Genomic DNA, 20,005 nt, shown 5'->3' with positions numbered 1-20,005 from the left:
TTCCCAGCTGATTTAAATGGATTTATTCAACTACGTTAAATAATGTATTACTTTAGCAGCAAATACAATTTGGCTTATTTTGTATACAAAAGAAAATTTTAAATACTTTCCAAACCCAGAGAAAAGTGGGACTCCTGTATCAACAGGACTGAAGAGAGCCCACCCAATCAGCTCAATCTTTCCAATTTCTTTTTTTTTTATTAAAAACCTTTTTTTTTTACATTTTTTATTTTTATTTTTTAGAGAGAGAGAGACAGAGGATGAGTGGGGAAATGGTAGAGAGAGAGGGAGACAGAATCTGATGAAGATTCCAGGCTCCTAACTGTCAGCACAGAGCCCAATTCAGGGCTCAAACTCATGAACTGCGAGATCATGACCTGAGCTGAAGTTGGGCACTTGACCGACTGAGCCCACCCAGGCACCCCAATCTTTTCCAATTTCTACAATCACAATCCTTTTTTTCACATTTTGAACTCATCTTGCTAAAGATTCTTGCTTTCATCTATTAAATATGGCCACAAACTTTTTATATTATAGAGAAATAAGATACCTCTGGGAATTGGAAAGATGCCAATTCAGGTCCAGAAATAACATTTATTTTTATTTACTTATTTTTCGTTTTTTTAAGTTTTAATTACAATTCCAAATTGACATACGGCATAATATTAGTTTCAAGTGTACAAAATAGTGATTCAACAACTCCATACAACACCCAGTGCTCATCACAACTAGTGCAATTCCTTAACGCCCATCACCTATTTCACCCACCTGCCTCCACCTCCCCTCTGGTAACCATCAGTTTGTTCTCTACAGTTAAAAGTCTGTTTCTTGATTTGCAGAAATAACATTTATTTTTAAATTACTACTGTTGGAATGACATACTTTAAAAAATCATGTAGAGAATCAGGAACACGAGGAAAATTTGCTTTGTTTTCCTTATTTTTGAAACAAGGAATGCAAATGAAAATGCATGTATGCATGGGTGTGTATTTGTATATATGCATGCACGTATGGATGAAGATATGTATTGGCAAACTGATGCTCTCAGTAAGCTTGGAAAACAGTATTCAGAAAACAAGTTCCTAAAAATGACATGAGAAAAGAAGTCTTGAAAGAAAGACCATCTTTGGTAATATGGCCCCATATCTGATACTATTTTGAGCAATGGGACAAATAGGTTTTACATGGATTAGAACTTATGTTTTGAGGTTTGAGTTTGAATGATCTGAAGCTATTTTCTGTTACTTTTTCTAATTTTCTAAGACAAAATCCCCAAGGTACCTCTTCAAAATTAATCTTTTCCCTTAAAATCATAAATTTTCACACAGAGAGTATTTTCCAAAACAAAACAAAACTGATGTACATTATAAATGCATGAGTACTGTACTCTAATATATAAAAGAATCACATCAACTTTAGTCAGCATGTAGTTCATTAATAATTCAACCAAGTGGACTTCATCATGATCAAGATAACAGATTTAAAAATTAAAGATAAAATCTATAATGGACAAATATTACTTTGTGTAAAAAGAACTCTCTATATTAGAAATCCATTTAATTTTTTAACAAGTAGATTTTGTCAGTTATTCATACAAGCTTCTATAAAATAACTAAAATACATTTGGATAGTTGTGGAAGAGTAAGGTCAAAACCCTGTCCTAGACTTATAAGCACATCCCCATGTGTTATTGCATCTGGGTTAGATAATTAAATAATAGTAACAACTTTGCCTCATTTTTCATATTAAGGAGACATCATGATTCTCTGCTCCTATAAAGCATCAAAGATGAAATATTCTGCTCCTATTTTCAAAGAAAAGAAAAATGGCAGCAGTGCATGGAGAGGCTCTTATGTAAGCCACAGGTAAAGATAACCAGGGGCAGAAGACAGATGGCCAACCTATGAAATTATTTCAGGACAGGAGGAAGCTTGCTGAGAGGAGTAATTTCATTTTTTGGCTCTAAACTTGGGGTGCCTTCCGAGCTTATAAAACCTGATGGCTCAACAAATCCCAGAGGATGATTTAACAGCTCTGTTTGAACTTTGTCACTTTAATCCATTAGTCAGATGTGGAAAGGAAGTTTTCCAATCCACCCTGCAATATTGACTTTCCCACTCCTATCAAGATAGCAGGTTCCTGAGTTAGCCCACTTCCTTGGGATTTTTTTTTTTTTTTTTTTTTTTTTTTTTTTTTTTTTTTTTTTTTTTTTTTTTGCTGTGATCATCAAACATCAGTTTCGGTTTACTGGAGACATAACTTGAAATACAAAATAGTCCTACTTTTTTCATTGACATAGAAATGAGCTGCTTAGCTTCTGTGCAGACCTCCTTTACATGCCCAGTACCTAATCTACACGTTGATTAAGCAACATTTTTCTCAACGTGTGGGTGAAGTCATTCTGTATTTTCCATCAGCTCCCATGGAAAAGCCCTTTGCAACCAGGACTGCTAGAGTATAACAAGCTCAGCCACTTCTGAATACTTGACATAGAACAGTGCTTGTCAAACTGAAGCATGCCTGAGAATCACTTGGAAGACTTGTTAAAACACAGATTTCCGGGAGTGGAGTCCGAGAATCTGCATGTCTAAGAAGCGTCTAGGCCCACTTTGAGAACCACTGACATACAGCCTAGACTTTCAGACAGAGGGAAAAGATGTGTATTTCTTATGTCCCTGTGAATTCACAGAAAGGTTTTCTTTTAAAATATCACATATTGGGGCACCTGCGGGGCTCGGTTGAGCGTCTGACTTTGGTCAGGTCATGATCTTGGGGTTTGTGGGTTCAAGCCCCATGTTAGGCTCTGTGCTGACAGTTCAAAGCCTGGAGCCTGCTGCAGATTCTGTGTCTCCCTCTCTCTCTGCCCCTCACCTGCTCGTGCTCTCTCTCTCTGTCTCAAAAATAAATAAACATCAAAAAAAATTAAAATATCACATATTAATTTCCATGATAAACTTTTCAAATTATATAAGCATCTCTTTTAGGCTGAACTAGTTGGGAAATTATTGTAACTGACTGCCAAATAAGCAATATATATATATGCAGGTAGGGAACCCCAGACTTCAAACAGCATGCTAAATCACCTACAGACACATCATCTCCAACTCATACAAGCCCACAGGGCCCCTGAACTTGATAGTGAGACCTTTTCTAATCTTTTCCATTAATGGTATCTTCTAGAAGGAACATAACAAAATAATTTGGAAGTGAGAGTAGGTAAAGGTAGTGTAAATATGAAAAAGCATAAAGAAAAATATTTTACATAATCGCATAGACCCCATGAAGATCTGTTGCATTTCCTTTCAGACTTCTATATTTTTGTGTCCTAATACTCATTTACATTATTTCATAAGAATTTTCCCATAATTAAAATTGTTTTAATGGCACATAATTCTTTAACTTATAAATATGCTATAGTAATTTTTAATCATTTCTCTAGTGTTATGTATGTACACTTCCATTGTTCCTGATTTGTTATTATTATACAATATATACATACTATTATACTTTGATAAATATCTTTGGGCATATTTTTTTCCTGCATTTGGACATTTCCTTTAAAGAAGTGGTTTTTTTGTTTGTTTGTTTCTTTGTTTTTGTTTTTGTTTTTGTGGTAGGCCTCACAGCCAGCATGGAGCCCAACACAGGGCTTAAATTCACAATTCTGAGATCAAGACCTGAGCTGAGATCAAGAGTTGGACACTTAACTGACTGAGCCACCTAAGCACCCCAAGAAATTTCTAAAATTCTAATGGTTATATCAAAAATAAGAACATCTTTAGGGTTTTTGATACATATAGTACAACTGTGCCATAACATGCCAAGTGACATCCTATGAATTAAATTACATATGAGGTGGGTGTCAAAGTTAAAGAAATGATCAGGGCCAGTCAGCCCAGAGAGCCAGCAGGGAGTCTCAGGTATGATACGATCCATCCCTGTCCATGCTGTGGTTTGACACCACCAGGTGATACTTGTTTGCTCTGATTTAAATTTCTATTGGAATGATTCTAGCTCCTGTGCCTAAATGGGAATTCCAGAATAGTAGGAATGATGCCAAAAACCTTCCACTTCTTCAGTCTAATTTAGGATACTACTATAGATTATGGCTGCTGTTTCCCCAACCAACCTGACCCTACATCTTCATCCCCTCAACCCCTCTCCAGAAGATAAGTATTATCCCCACCCTCTACTGCCTGGATCACTGCAATAACCCCTAACTAGCACCACCCCTGTATCCTTCTATCTATTCTCAACTGCCAGAAGGATCCTTTTGAAAACATAAATCATAGTGTTTATCTCTCCTGCTCAAAATCCTGAAACTGCTTTGCTTCACTTAGAGTAAAAGTCAAGGTCAGTTCATGGCCCTTCATGATTGGATTCTGTGTTACCCGTCTAACTTCATCCTTTATTCTCTTTTTTCTGCCTCATTGTGTCCAACCACACGGCCTCCAGCTAGTCTCATACACATCTCTATAGTTACTGTTCCACTTCATGCAATGCTCTTCCCCAAGGCATCTACTTGACAAATCCCTTGCTTCTTTTAAGAGTTTATCTAGGGACACCTGGGTGACTCTCTTCGTTAAGCATGTGACTCTTGATTTTGGCTCACATCATGATCTCACGGTTCATGAGATAGAACCCTATATTGGGCTCTGCACTGACAGTGCAGAGACTGCTTGGGATTCTCTCTCCCTCTCTCTCTGCCCCTTTTTCTCTTTTTCTTTTAAAAAAAAAAGAGCTTATCTAAATATTACCTTCTGAATAAGGCCTACTCTAACTACCCTGTTAAATACTGACTTTTCCATCCTGGCCCCTGACCCCAACTGTTTGGCCCTTCTGATCCTTTTTGTCTTCATTTAAAAAAATCCATTATACTTATAACTTTTTAGCATATCATATAATTTAGTTATTTATCATGTTCACTATTTATTATCTATAAGCTCCACAAAGACAGTGATATGTCCCAAGCACCTAGGATAGTCCCTGACACATAGGAGGGACACAACAAATATTATTTTAAAGGACTTTAGCCTAGGGGCACCTTCTCTGTCTCTCTCTCAAAAATTAATAAACATTAAAGGACTTTAATCTATACCAAGTTGAGAGGAGGTGCTGGGTAGAAAACAATATAATCATCCACCAGATTATAGTCTAATTCATGTTTTTATCACATTATTTTGGATTTGCCCTATTTCCAACTTTTTCTCCAAAAAAGTTAAACCTATTTACCTTAGCCAGAAGTGTATAATAGTTCTCACCTTTCATGTGCCCCTGGATGCCTTCTGGTCTTCATTCTTGGCAACCTGTGGCTATTCCTGCACATGCTTGGTCTTGAAGATGGGGGAAGAGGAGAAGAACTTCTCCCTTATCCTCCTGATGCAGTTTTCTCTTCTTGTCTTTTTAGAGCCCTATCTTGGTCCTCTCCCAATGTGAGTGAAATTTTAAGTCCTCTAGCCCAAAAGTTTCCTTCCAAGATAGATAGGTGAAAGATCACATATTATTTACATTTAAATCTCATATTATTTACTTTTAAAAATGCATACAGGGAACGCACATTAAAAAAAACTCTTTTTAGTGTTTATTTATTCCTGAGAGTGAGAGACAGAGCATGAGTAGGGGAGGGGCAGAGAGAGAGGGAGACACAGAACCTGAAGCAGGCTCCAGTCTCTGAGCTGTCAGCACAGAGCCCAACACAGGGTTCCAACTCACAGACTGTGAGATCCTGATCTGAGCCAAAGTCATTCGCTTAACTGACTGAGTCACCCAGGTGCCCCAGGAATGCACATTTTTTTTAAGTTTATTTATTTTGAGAAAGACAGAGATACACCAGTGGGAGATGGGCAGAGAGAGAGGGAGACAAAGCATCTTTGTCAACATAGAGCCTGATGTGGGGCTCAAACTCACAAAACTGTGTTATCGTGACTTGAGCTGAACCAAGAGGTGGCTACTTAATGGATTGAGCCATCTAGGCGCCCCCAGGGAATGCACATTTAAGAACATATGGGGAGAGAAAAAGAAGGGAAAGTAGAATAAGTTTATAAGAGTTAAAAATTTGAGGTCTTTATATTTCATAAATTAAAATGGTCTAAAATAGATAAAGTGTACTTTATATCAACTTATCCAATAAGGTATAAAAAATCATGATAAAATATATCTATGAATGTCTGGGGCTGTGTATAGACAGGGATGTTTGAACTTATTAAAAAATTCTAATTTTAAGGGAAACGACATTGCTATATGAGACCAGCAAAGACAAATGCTGTTTTCAAGATAAGTATCTGTAAAGAAATTTTAAAGTAACCAAACTTATCATGATTTTTTTTTCCAAAATAACTTTCTCATTTTGTTCTGAAAACAAATCTAAATGTATTTTTAGCGTCTCTAGAAAATAAGAAAAATTGTCCTGATGGCTCATCTCATTCATCACTTTTACAATTAAGAAAAGGTAGTTTCTTCCTCTTTCATACTCATTCTCTAGAGGTAAATAAAAAGAGGCCAAGATGAAGCAACAAATCAAGCAGCTTGGATCTGAATGTGATGGATATAAAAACATGACAGGGTACATCAAGAACCTAAATACAATTACTAAGAAGGAATTGGGGAAGATATTAACTCCCTGAGAAAAAGCCTACTAAAATCCAAGTCATTAAGTAGCTCTTGTATTATTGGGACAAACCCTGAAACACTCTTCTAAAACATCCAAAACTTGGGGAAGGCCACCATATGTCACATTAATGGAACCCTTGCTCCCTTGTTGCCTGCATGAACTCTGATTAATGGAAGACATGCTATGAATGATACAAGTGATTACACTACATAAGTTAGGACACAGACAAGCCAGGGCTTGATTAGATTCTGGGAGAAAAACACTTCCTCTCTCCTGGGGCATAGCTGTCTACAGTACAGCAGTCATTTGTTAAACAGTGGCATATTTCCTCATGGAGGTTACCAAGCATCAGTTTAGAATTTAACACCTGCCTTCCAAGAGCTGCTTTAAAATCTACCCCCTACATCACTTCAAATAAAAATGATAATGTCAGCATAAATGAGAAGGCAAATTTTAAAATATCAAGGAATGATTTAACAGGATGGAGAGACCCAAATGTGACAAGCCATGGACTAACACAAATGTGTTTCCAGCCTTAGCCATAAGATGATTTTGCAATTTCCACTTTGTAAATAATCTTTACTGAGAACCTGTTCTCTTACACTTCAAAATATCATTGACTTTGGTCAAGTGCTCAGATTTACAAGGTACACATATGGAACCAGGCAAAAGAAGGGAGATGATACATTCCTAGCCATCCAGAACTACTGACAACAAGGACCAGTGGGGTGAAAGATCTTATATTATCTCATCCTCACACCTTTAGACTTTTTCTATTGTCAGGTTTTTAGGTTGCATCCATGTCTGTCTACCCTATCTGCTATCCTCACACCTTTAGACTTTTTCTATTGTCAGGTTTTTAGGTTAACATCCATGTCTGTCTACCCTATCTGCTACCACCACAAAAAGACCAACATTTTTATCAACAAGTACCAAAAAATAATCATTTGTCTTCCCATGGAAGAAAGTCTTGTGAATGTCTTTTAATATATAGGCAGCTGAATACTCTTTGTAAGTGAAGTAAGGCTCTGTAACTGGGAAATATCTGATCCTTATTTTGAAGAGTGTAATAAAAAGACTTACCTATATTGCCTTTCACTTTGACATGCCTGGGGTTTAGCTAATAAATTCTCTAATTGTGGTTGAACACCAACACCATCTCTTCCACCCGTGTTGTGGTTAATGACGTTGACAGTAAGATTTATTCAAAAGTTCCAAGGACAAAAATGATCTTTTCAAAAGGCACCAGTCTTTCTGTTGGTGTTTTCTATGTCCTGATTAATGTCAGATAATGTTATGGCACAAGAGACTAGTGGGTGAAGAGGATGTTATTTCAATTTCAACTATTTGATATCCAGACTATCAATTAAACAAGAGAATCTGAGGGCTTAGAAAGTAAGTGCAGGGTCTGTGTCATCAAAATGTTTATATTGTTTTTGGCAAATCAAGATATACATATGGAAGCTCACGTGAGACAGAGATTATCTTACCATCATATGTAGCAACAAGAGAATATTAGAGGTTCACAGCAAGATTACTGAATTGCAGTATTATGAACAGTTCTCAGAAAAGAGATGGAATTTAAAGCTTGTTCTTGAGTATGGGAAGATTTTGTATAAAATTAAATACTGAACATCAAGAGGAAGAATTCAGGTTATACCTAAATTCTTGTTTATATATATATATCTCAGTATATTGTATATTGAAAATTGTACTTCCCTAAAGGAATAAAAGCTTGAAATCTTTTCTTTTTTTGATTTTTTAAATGTTTTCATTTTTGAGAGAGAGACAGAGACAGAGCATGAGTGGGGGAGGGGCAGAGACAGAGGGAGACACAGAACTTGAAGGAGGCTCCAGGCTCTGCATGTTGTCAGAACAGAGCCTGACACAGGACTCTAACCCATGAACTGTGAGATCTGAGCTGAAGTCAGATGCTTAACTGACTGAGCCACCCAGGTGCCACTAAAGCTTGAAATCTTTCCAAACAAAAAATAAAAACAAAACCAAAAAGACTCTATTTTTAAAGAAATGTTTCAGAATTATAGTTCATTGATTAACATTATTTTAATTTAAACAAACCAAAATAGAGATTTGACATCACCATGGTGGCAATACAGAAGCTCCTGAGTCCCTTTTCCCATGGATGCACCAAGTATCCAGCTATACAAGGATCATTTCCTTCTGAGAGAAAACTTGAAGCAAGTTGACTCCAACACATCAGACAGCTGAGAAAAATACTCATATTGAAATGAGTAGGGAAGACTGAGAGGTACTCTCACTACCCCTGCACAGCAACTTAGAATTGGGAGAAGATAACCAACTCCCATTTTCTCCCCAACGAGACGAGTGAAGGGTTTGGACCACACATCTAGAACCCCAACTTCGAAGGCTGTCATCCAAAAGATAGACCCCAAATTGCCTATCTCTGAAAGCCAACAGGGTGTGCATTCACAAGTTCCACAGGACTATAGCAAATCAAAGAAGAAATAGTTAAACTGGCACATGAGCACTCCCATGGCTATTCCTCCACATTCATACTATAAGAAAAGAAAACGACAGACCAATATCTCTGATAAACGTAAATGCAAAAATTCTCAACAAAATACAAGCAAGCTGAATTCAATGGTGTATTAAAAGGATCATACATCATGATCAAATGGGACTTATCCCTGGGATGCAAGATAGGTCAATATATACAAAGCAATAAATGTGATATACCACATCAACAAAACAAATATAAAAATCATATGATCATCTCAATAGATGTAGGAAAAAAATTGACAAAATTCAATATCCTTTCATGATAAAAATGCTCAAAAATTAGGTATAGATGGAATGTATTACAATTTAATAAAGGCCATAAATGACAAATCTACATGTCATATCCAATTGTGAAAAGCTGAAAGCTTTTCCTGTAAAATCAAGAACAAGTAAAAAATTCCCAATTTTGCTACTTTTATTCAACATTATACTGGAAGTCCTACCCAGAGCAATAGGGCAAGAAAAAGAAATAACAAGCATCAAAATTAAAGAAAAATAATTAAAATTGTCTGTTTGCCTATGACAATTACATTATTATAGATAGAAAACTCTAGAGGCTCCAACGAAAAAGCTGTTAGAACTAGTAAATACATTTAATAAAGTTGCAAGATACAAAATCAATGTATAAAAAATCAGTTGCTTCTCTACACACTGACAACAAACTATCAGAAATAGAAATTAAGAAAGCAATTCCATTTATAGTAGTATCAAAAAAAGAATAAAATATTAGGAATATATTTAACCCAGTAGGTTAAAGATTTGTATATTGAAAAGTATAAGATATTCTTCAAAGAAGGTGAAGAAGAAACAAATAAAAAGACAGATATTCCACTCATGGATTTGAAGAATTAATATTATTACAAAGTCCATATGACGCAAGGTGACACACAGATTCAATACAATCCCTATCAAAATTCCAATGGCATTTTTACAGAAACAGGGAAAAAAAATCCTAAAATTCATATGGAACCACAAAAGATGCCAAATAGCCAAGGCAATCTTGAGAAAAAAACAAAGCTAGAGGCATCATACACCCAGATTTCAAACTATATTATAAAGTTATAGCAATCAAAATCGTATGGCTCTTGCAAAAAAACAAAGACACACAGACTAATGGAAATGGATTGGCAGCCCAGAAATAAACCCATACATATATGGTCAATTTATTTTCCAAAAAGGAGGCAGGAATATTCAGTAGGCAAAGGGCAGTCTCTTCAATAAATGGTGCTGGGACATGGTGCACATGGTGCACATGGACAGCCATGTGCAAAGGAATGAAACTAGGCCTCTATCTTACACCAGAAACAAAAATCAATGCAAAATCAGTAAATAAATTGAACATAAGACTGGATACTAAAAAACTCCTAGAAGAAAACGTAAGGAAAATGCTCCTGACATTGGTTTTGGCAATTATTTTCTTGGATTTGTCCACAAAAGAAAAAACAAACAAGTGGAACTATATCAACCTAAAAAACTCTGTACAGCAAAGAAAACCAGGAACAAAATGAAAATGAAACCTATGGAATGGTAGAAAAAATATTTGTAAACCACATATCCAATAAGGAGTTAATATCCAAAATATACAAGGAACTCATACAACTCAATAGCAAATAAATAAATAACCCGATTAAAATGTGTAAAGAACCTGAATAGACATTGTCCTGAAGAAGACATTCAAATAGACAACAGGTACATGAAAAGGTGTTCAACATCACCAATCATCAGAGAAATGTAAATTACAACCACACTGGGGTATCACTTGATCCTGTTAAGGTGTTATTATTGAAAAGATAAGACAACAAATGCTGGAAAGGATGTAGATATTAGTGGGAATGTAAACTGGTGTAGTTACTATGTAAAACAGTATGGAGCTTCTTGAGCTTCCTCGAGAAATCTGAAAGATAACTACCACTGTGATCCACCAATTCTACTTCTGGGTGTATATTCAAAGAAAACAAAATCATTATCTTGAAGAGATATCTGTACTTTCATGTACATAGCAACATATTCATGATAGCCAAGGTATGGAAGCAACCTAAGTGTCTGTGAATGAATGAAGGGATATAAACAAAATGTGAGATTAAAAATTAATTAATTAATTAATTAAGAAAATAAAATATGGCATTGTCATTATCAAGGCTTAGTTAGGGTTTAGAGAAATGGGAGAGAGGTTGATAAAAGGGTATACATAAAAGGGTATACATTTTCATTTATAAGATATATAAGTTTTTTTTTAACATTTATTTTCAAGAGATAGAAAGAGACAGAGTGCAAATGGGGGAGGGGCAGAAAGAGAGGGAAACACAGAATCCAAAGCAGGCTCCAGGCTCTGAGCTGTCAGCGCAGAGCTCACCCAATTCGGGGCTCGAACCCACTAACCGTGAGATCATGACCTGAGCTGAAGTAGGACGCTTAACCCACTGAGCCACCCAGGTGCCCCAAGATATATAAGTTCTTAAGACCTAATTTATAACATGGTGAGTATATCTGATACTATAGTATGGTTAGTACTGTATGATATAATTGAAGTGTGCTTAAAAGAGTAGGTAAGTGTTTTCATACATACACAAAAGGTGAGGTGATGGATGTGATAATTGACTTGATTGTGGGAATTCTTCCACAATGTATATCAAATCACTGACTTGTACACTTTAAATGTATTACAATCTTGTCAATCATACTTAGGTGAAGCTGAAAAAAAAATAAAAACCAATGGAGAAATTATTTCCTAGAACATTGGTACAATTCACTGCATAGATCTTGTTTCAGATCATGTTGAACAAAAGAAGCACAAGCATGCATAATACAGGAAAAATTCTTAAATCCTATTTAGGTAGCTTTTAAAATAAAAGGCAAAGGGATAAACTGGAAATAACTGAGACTGGATGCATGAGACCTTCACGGCTCTATCTGTTCAAATGTAGCCCTGGGGTGAAGTTAAAGGAGAGCTTGATGTGATTAGAAATTGGGGACACAATCTGGGGATATCTGCAATGGTCCAGATAAGAGTATAAACTAGCATCATAAAAGTATCCATTGGAAAGGAAGGGAGAGATAATAAAAATACATAGGAAGCAGAATCAACAAGATTTATAGAATCAATTAAGTAGCATGCAGCTTGATGGAGGAAAGTGAGAAAAGAAAGGTTAAAGGTGATGACTCAGAAGTTTATGGTTTGGGCCAAAGGCTGGGTGGTGGCATCATTTACCAAGATAGGGAATATTTGCAAAGGAACAGCAATTGGTAGGGACAAAATTAATTTAGTTTTATATCCATTGGATTGAGAATGCTTACCAGTTTCTGTATATAATTTTTAATCCTTATAAAAATAAATTATTTTTCAAGGAAAAGAAAATCAAATAGGTCTGAAGGTTCTGACCATTTCAACATTAATAGATGAAGTATATTATATGTATTTTTACTGAAAAAGTTGAATACTGTATGTTTGTTCCTATAAGATTTATAGACTTTACTTTTAAGAATGGAATGCTAATGCAAGCCACTGGTTCTTTCAAATATATCTGTCAGTAATGGCAGAAAAGTCAAGAATAAAGGTTCCAAGCTGCCAAAGAATAAGACTATTTGTCAAGAGGAAGCAAAAGGATCAATCTGCCAATGACTGTCCCCTTGTGCTCAATGAGTGACAAAGGCAAATTAAGCACTTTACCAATGTAGATGGCAAAAATGTCAATGTCAACACATGCACTCATTATTCTAGTTGAAAAGTGAGCCCCAAGCTCTTATTTTATAGTTGAGCTCATTGGGGACCATGGAATCACAGCGTTCATTGACAGAAGTAGACCTAGAACTTAGATTTGACTCCCCAGACAAAACTATTTTTCCTTGATGCCAAATTCCATTTCTTATAAATATGTTTCATATTTATATACCACATTCCTGGTATGCACACCTTTTTTATGCATAAAAAAATCCATAACAAAAAAAGAACGATCCCTTAGTTTTTATACAATTGTAAACAATCCACCTCTAAATAAGAGACAAATTTATGGAAAATGGGTTTTAATTGCTTCTTAAAGAAGGTCATTCATACCCTATACAAATATGTAACAAAAAAAAAAAAAACCACAGGAAGAAATAATTCATAAAACCTAAGTTACTTTGACTAAAAATTCCCATTTGTTTCCATAAATGAATAATTAACTCAAACTAAGAGGAGTTTGGAGCTTTCAACACTTCTACTTAACTACCATGGGACAAAGAGATTTCATTAAGGAAATAGGATTTTCCTTAAAGTTTTCCTGATTCTGATCAATTGTACCTCATTTAGAGATTTGCATTGTTGTTATTAAGCAAAAATGATTTTTATTCTTTGTGGCTCCACTTCTGTGAATCATTACTCAGTCTGATAAAAAGGAAAGCATAATGTGTACATGATAAATAAACCCTCCTATACTGGCCTCCAAATCTTTTTCTACAATGTACACAAGGCAATTAGTATCAATCCACTGGCATATAAAATTAAACCCATTTGCCATCTTTGATTGAATTGAACCCACTGGCTATTGTTTTGTATATAAAAAACATATTTCCAAAACTTCATGATCCACAAAACTATTTGAAGAAGCATAAAGCTGATACACTAACAATAGATTAGAATAAATTTTAGCCCCCAAAGTTTCAAGATCATGTATAGCGACCTGATCTAAGAACTAATCCACTTGAAAAATGGAAAAGTACATCGTTTAATATCACCACACACATATATCATACATGCAAATGGATTCACTTATTGCCTTGAAGGCAAAATAAAAAAATGTTTCTCATCGTCTTTACAAAAATTAATGTACATCACAAACACTTTCCAATATATAACTAATACAATCAAGGAGAACATTTAATTAGCAATTAGTCTGATTAACATTCCTTGGAGACTAATTTGTTTTACCAGATGGCCTTCATAAAAATAATTCTTAGAGGATTTCTTTAAAAATCAGCTAAGCTAATTATAAGATGCAGGAAGAGATAGAAATTTTAACAATCATACCAAGAATAAATTAATGTGTTTGAGTTGTAAGTCTTCAAGATACAACTGGGAAGCAGAAAATGGCAAAAAGGAGTTTGTGGGCCTGCCCAGTAAGGACACAGAGCCAAGTACTAGGAACAGTTTGTTGAGAGGGCAAAATTCAGGGACTGAGTCATATAGAAGCTGGAGGGGAGCAAGCTACATTAGAAAAGCAAATCCCAAATTAGACACTGTAAACTAAACTGGACCAAAGCCAAGGGAAGTTCCAAAGCACAAAAGAAGAAAAGAGCAAGCAGGCACAGAGCCCAGAAAGAATTCTGCTGAATGCTGCCTGGCAGCCACATCAACTGACTTTGCCACAGGGCCACAACTAATGGTCTTTCCTCAGGCATGCATTTTGAGACACATTTCCAGAAGCTATGATGGATTCTCTCTTACCCACAAAGAAGTGATCTCATATTTATTGAATTCATACTTTTATTAGACACTGAGCTAGAAGAATCATTACATTATTCCAAGTAGTTTTGTCCTCACCAAATCTTTTTTCCCCACCTCCTGACACACACTGTTAGTCTACATTTCTCAGCCATTTTGCAGGCAGGCAATGCAATGATACTGAGTTATGACCAATGGAATTTGGGGAAAAGCGATGCTATCTAGTACCATTTCATAAAAACCTTCCATTAGTGATCCACCATGTCTTTATCCATTTGCTGGATGACAGGAGAGAAAATACAAGGACCTAGAGAGTGGGTCCCTGATGACCACAGATAATGTTCCCCTATTCATGAATGCTTAGAATGGACTATAACTTGTTAATAAAAAATAAATGCTTATTGTGTTAAACTACATATACTGGGAGATTAGTTTTCTATTGAAGTTTGCTCAGTTTCACTAAGATACCTATTTATCTAATTTAACAATACAACAATCTGTGGTAGTGGTATTTTCATTCTAGCTTATCTTATTTATAAAATAGATAAATCAGGAATTGAAACAACTCTGTCAGACTAAAATCTATTCCTTCTCACTAAGTACTCTCATAATCAACCTATGAAAAAAGGGCTATATGCTTTGTTTTGTCTTTTGAATTAAGTTCACATAACATAAATTAACTTATTTATTTATTTATTTACTTATGTATGTACATATGTATGTATGTATTTATTTAGAGAGTGAGAGAGCAAGAGTGAGCATGAGCTAAGGAGAATCCCAGGCACTTTCAGTGCAGAGCCCGATGTGAGACTCTAACTCATGAATTGTGAGATCGTGACCTGAGCTGAAATCAAGAGTTGGTCACTTAAACTACTGAGCCACTCAGGAACCCTGAAATTAACCAATTTAAACTGAACAACTCAGTAGCATTTAATACATTCAAAATATTGTATAATTACCACATCCATCTAGTTCTAAAATATTTTCATCACCCCAAAAAGTAACTCTATGCCCAGTAAGTAATTACTTCCCATTTACCCCTCTCTTAGCCCCTTGGCAACCAACAATCTGATTTCCATCTTTGTGGATTTACATATTGTAGATATTTCATATAAATGGGATCATATGATATGTGGTCTATTGTGTCTGGTTTCATTCAGTTGGCATAATATTTTTGAGATTCAACCACAATGTACCAAATATCATTGTTTCGTTTCTTTATATGGCTGAAAACTATTCTATTGTATATACCACAATTTGTTTATCCATTCATCCACTGGATTATTTTTATCTTCTGCCTGTTGTGAGTAGTGCTTTAATGACCATGTATGCATATGTATTTGAGTAACCTGTCTATTCTTTTGGGTGTTTCCTTAGAAGTGGAAATTCTGGATATATGTGATTTTGTTTAGATTTTGGAGGAATTCCAAACTGTTTTCCACAGCAGTTGTACTATTTCACTTTCCTACCAGATATATACCAGATAGATAGATGATAGATTGATATAGATAGATAGATAGATAGATAGATATTCCAATTTCTCCACCTCCTCACCAACACACTATGCCATCCATTTTATTAGGCTGATATACCACTTCATACATACTAGTATAATTTTAATGAAAACAAACAAGCAAACAACAACTAAAAATTACAAGTGTTGGTGAGTCTCTTGGATCATGTTTTTATCTGTTCTGGCAATGGCTGCCTTTTGGAAAGTTTAATTCATTAACACTTAAAATAATTTCTGATGATCTGGGACTTAATTCTGTCATTTTGCTATTTATTTTCTGCATGTCTTATACTACTTTGTTTCTCATTACCTCTATTACTGCTTTGTTTTATATTTAACTGGCTGTTTTCTAGTGTGACATTTTTATTCCCTTTTCATTTTCTTTTGCATATATTCTTAGATATTTTCTTAGTGTTTGCCATGCGGCTTACATTTAACATCCCAAATTTATAACAGCCTATTCTTAATTGATACTAATTTAGCTTCAATATCATATTAAAACTTCTCCTATACAGCTCCATACCCTCTTTATATTGTGATTGTCACAAATTTATATTGTTTATATTGTTTATATTGTTATATTGTCATTGTCTTTATATTGTTATTGTCACAAATTTCATACATCTTTAGACATTGTGCTCCTATTAACACAGATTTAGTGTTTTATGCATTTATTATTTAAATAATGTAAGAAATAAAAAGAGGAGTTGCAATTCAAAAATAAAATAATATTGGATTTTTTTTAACCTTCATCAGAGTTCTTTACTTCTTCAAATGACTTTAAATTACTGTCTATTTTTTTTTTTTTTTCATTTCAGCATGAAGGACTCTACTTAGTATTCCCTGTAGAGCAAGTCTGCCAGCCACAAACTCTTTCAGCTTTTATCTGGGAATGCCTTAATTTCTCCCTTATATCTGAAGGATAGTTTTGTCAGATACAGAATTCTTGGTTGACAGGTTTGTTTTCCTTTCAGCACTTTAAATGTATCATCCCACTCCCTTTCAGCATCCATGGTTTCTGATGAGAAATCTACTGTTAATATTATTGAAGATCTCTTGTACATGAAAGATCACTTGTCTTTTGCTGCCTTTAAGATTCTCTCTTTGTCTTTGTCTTTGTCTTTGGACACTTTGATTATAACGTGTCTTGGTGTGAATGTCTTTGTTTATTCTTCTTGGAGTTCATTGGGATTCTTGAATGTGTAGACTTTAATCTTTTATCAAATTTGGTAAGTTTTAGCCATTACTTCTTCCAATGTTCTTTCTTCCCCTTTCTCTCTCTTGTTCTTCTGGGATTCCCATTATGCATATGATGGTACACTGGGTTCTTTCTTAGACTTTCTATATTTTTCTTCATTTTTTTTCCTCTCTGACTCTCATATTAGATCATTTCATTGACCTATCTTCAAATTTTCTGATTCTTTCTTCTACTTAATTAAATCTGATATTGAAACTCTCTGCTGACATTAGTTCTATGTTGAGGCACCCTTCAATGCTTAGCCATGCTGTTTAGAAGTCTACCATACCTTCACTTCCTGCTTGACTGTACCAATAGATCAGCCAGAGATGAATACTTAGGGTCTTTACAGTTCTCTTCTGAGCATGTGTCCTGCACTGGCAATGTCTGTAGCTTTCTAATTTATCCAGTATACACAGGTACTTTTAAATGGCCTAATTTCCCAAAGAAACTCCCTTCCAAGCTCTTTTTCTCAGGCTTTCACTCCTTTATTGTTTGCCTCAGCTATAATCTTTTCCCTCAGGTGCTGCACATTGTTCATTTGTCTTACATAGTTTTTAACAAACGCCCATTGCCCTTATCCTAAGCAAGTTGCAAGTTATGCAAAACAAAGACAAGCACCTTGCATCAGTCCTTCAGGTAGCTCCTAGACAGGTTTAAATAGATAAACATAATTCATTCAGAATAAAGTCTTATTTTCTCTCTCCAGAATCATGGAACAATGCCACTCACTGGGAACAAGAGCTTCAGGATTCCACCAACCTGGAGAAGGGAGTGTGGCAAGGACAATTAAAAATGCCATGAAGCTTTTCTACCACTTTTAAATTGCCTTTTTCTTTTACTTTTTTTTTCTTTAAGTTGCCTTTTCCTTGATTCAACATTCATTTGGTTGCTGTAAACATCTGACTATTTTCCAGAGTTGTGACAAGGTTGATCCTGATAGTGTTTGCTTGGTTTTTCAGTTTCTGTGATGGACAGGCCCTTGGAGCTACATTCCCATCCATTTTTGCTGATATCATTCAACATGTGGTTTTCAGCATGGCACTAGGTAAAAATTTACTGGTCTTAATTGAAGCTATATCCTTGATCTAGATATTCCTTATTACTACGTTATTATCAATTTAGCTAGTGCATCACAGACATCACCTAATTAGATCCCCCCCAAATAAATGGAATGTGAAAAACAAATAATAACACAATTATGTGACAGGTTGCAGAAGTTTTAATCAAGAAAGGTAAAAAAACAAAAAAACAAAAAACATTTCTGCAAATAATAAAAAAAAAATTTCTTAACCTGCCCAAATACATTTTTTGGGGAAAAAGGGCCAAATTCAGGAATTTGAGCTTTAGAATATCCACTAAATATGGATAATATTTAGTGGTTGATATAGCATACATACATACCTTTGTTTATATCCTTTATAACCCCTCTTCTCACCCTACTCGGTGGAAGAGGTAGTGGTGGGCAGGAATTCAGTGAGCAGCTGAACATATCTTATTCTTTAATTTTTTCATTAAAATAAGTGAAAGAAAGCCCCTAGAGAAGGAGTGAACACCAGATGTGTCCCCATAAAACAGGAGGCAAACATTCCAAACATTACTGAAATGAGAAATCTACTTCAGTTATTGCATTTCATTTTTTAAAAGGCAGAATCTCCATTTTTTCCAGAGATAACTAACATTTTTAAATTATTACTTTTTTTTTCAGAAAATTAAGTTTTGACTTGTACTATGTTGGAAATTATAAAAGCATAGTATAAATTTATTTCTGTCCTCACTTGATAAAATAACAGTTATACATATACATATATGTATATATATAGACATATATACATATATACACACATACTCATATATACATTATATACACACATATATATGTACATATTTATATAACCATATGTCTTGCACTATTCTTACTTTCTTATATCCTTGCAGTTATTATTCTACACAAACTTAAGCATAAGTGAATTAATATACACACAACACACATTCCTTTTAATTTAATAGAAGCATACTATGCACACATACAGTTCTATGCATTGCTTAAGTTATCCCAAGACATTTTGAACATACACAAAAGCGGGGAAACCATAGACTAAATTCTTATGCTTGTACTAAATTCACAAAGCTTCAACAACTAGTAACTCATCTCATCTATGACACAGCCTCCCCTATAACTCCTAAAATACTGGGTTATTTTGAAGCAAATGTCAGTTATCCTAGTATTTTATCAGAAAATATTTCTGATTATCACCCTAAAAATCAAAACAAATAGCACCATCACACTTGAACAAATGAGCAGTAAATCCTAAATATCACCAAATATCCAGTGTTTGAATGTCTAATTGTCTCAAAAGTGTCTGTGTATGAATACATTGTTATGACTACATGAAAGTATACATGTAGGACAAATTCCTGTAGGTCTTTTCCATAAGTGTTTCAAAGATTTATCCCCTAGTTTGTCCTTTTTTCATTTACTTTGTTATACTTTTTCAATATTGAATTTTTTTCATTCATGCATAGTCACCTTATCTGAATTTCTTTTATTATTTTTTGGTTTATTTACATTATTTGATTATATTTTGTCAGTCACTAAAATGTATTTTCTTTTAATAGCAGCATACAACTCCACCAAATAAGGAACAGTAATTTGTTTAACCATTTCCTGTATGTATGCATGTG

General features: G+C 34.8%; 1 protein-coding gene across 1 annotated transcript in view; it reads right to left on the bottom strand.

Annotated features, from left to right (window-relative positions):
- The window catches only part of MACROD2 (mono-ADP ribosylhydrolase 2), a 2,022,401-nt gene that overhangs the window by 674,276 nt on the left and 1,328,120 nt on the right, over positions 1–20,005 (bottom strand). The gene's annotated exons all lie outside the window — the stretch shown is intronic.

The sequence above is a fragment of the Panthera pardus genome, unplaced genomic scaffold, assembly GCF_024362965.1.
Source record: "Panthera pardus isolate Hobbes unplaced genomic scaffold, ASM2436296v1 HiC_scaffold_25, whole genome shotgun sequence".
Classification (NCBI taxonomy): domain Eukaryota; kingdom Metazoa; phylum Chordata; class Mammalia; order Carnivora; family Felidae; genus Panthera; species Panthera pardus.
This window is presented reverse-complemented; position numbering and strand designations above follow the sequence as displayed.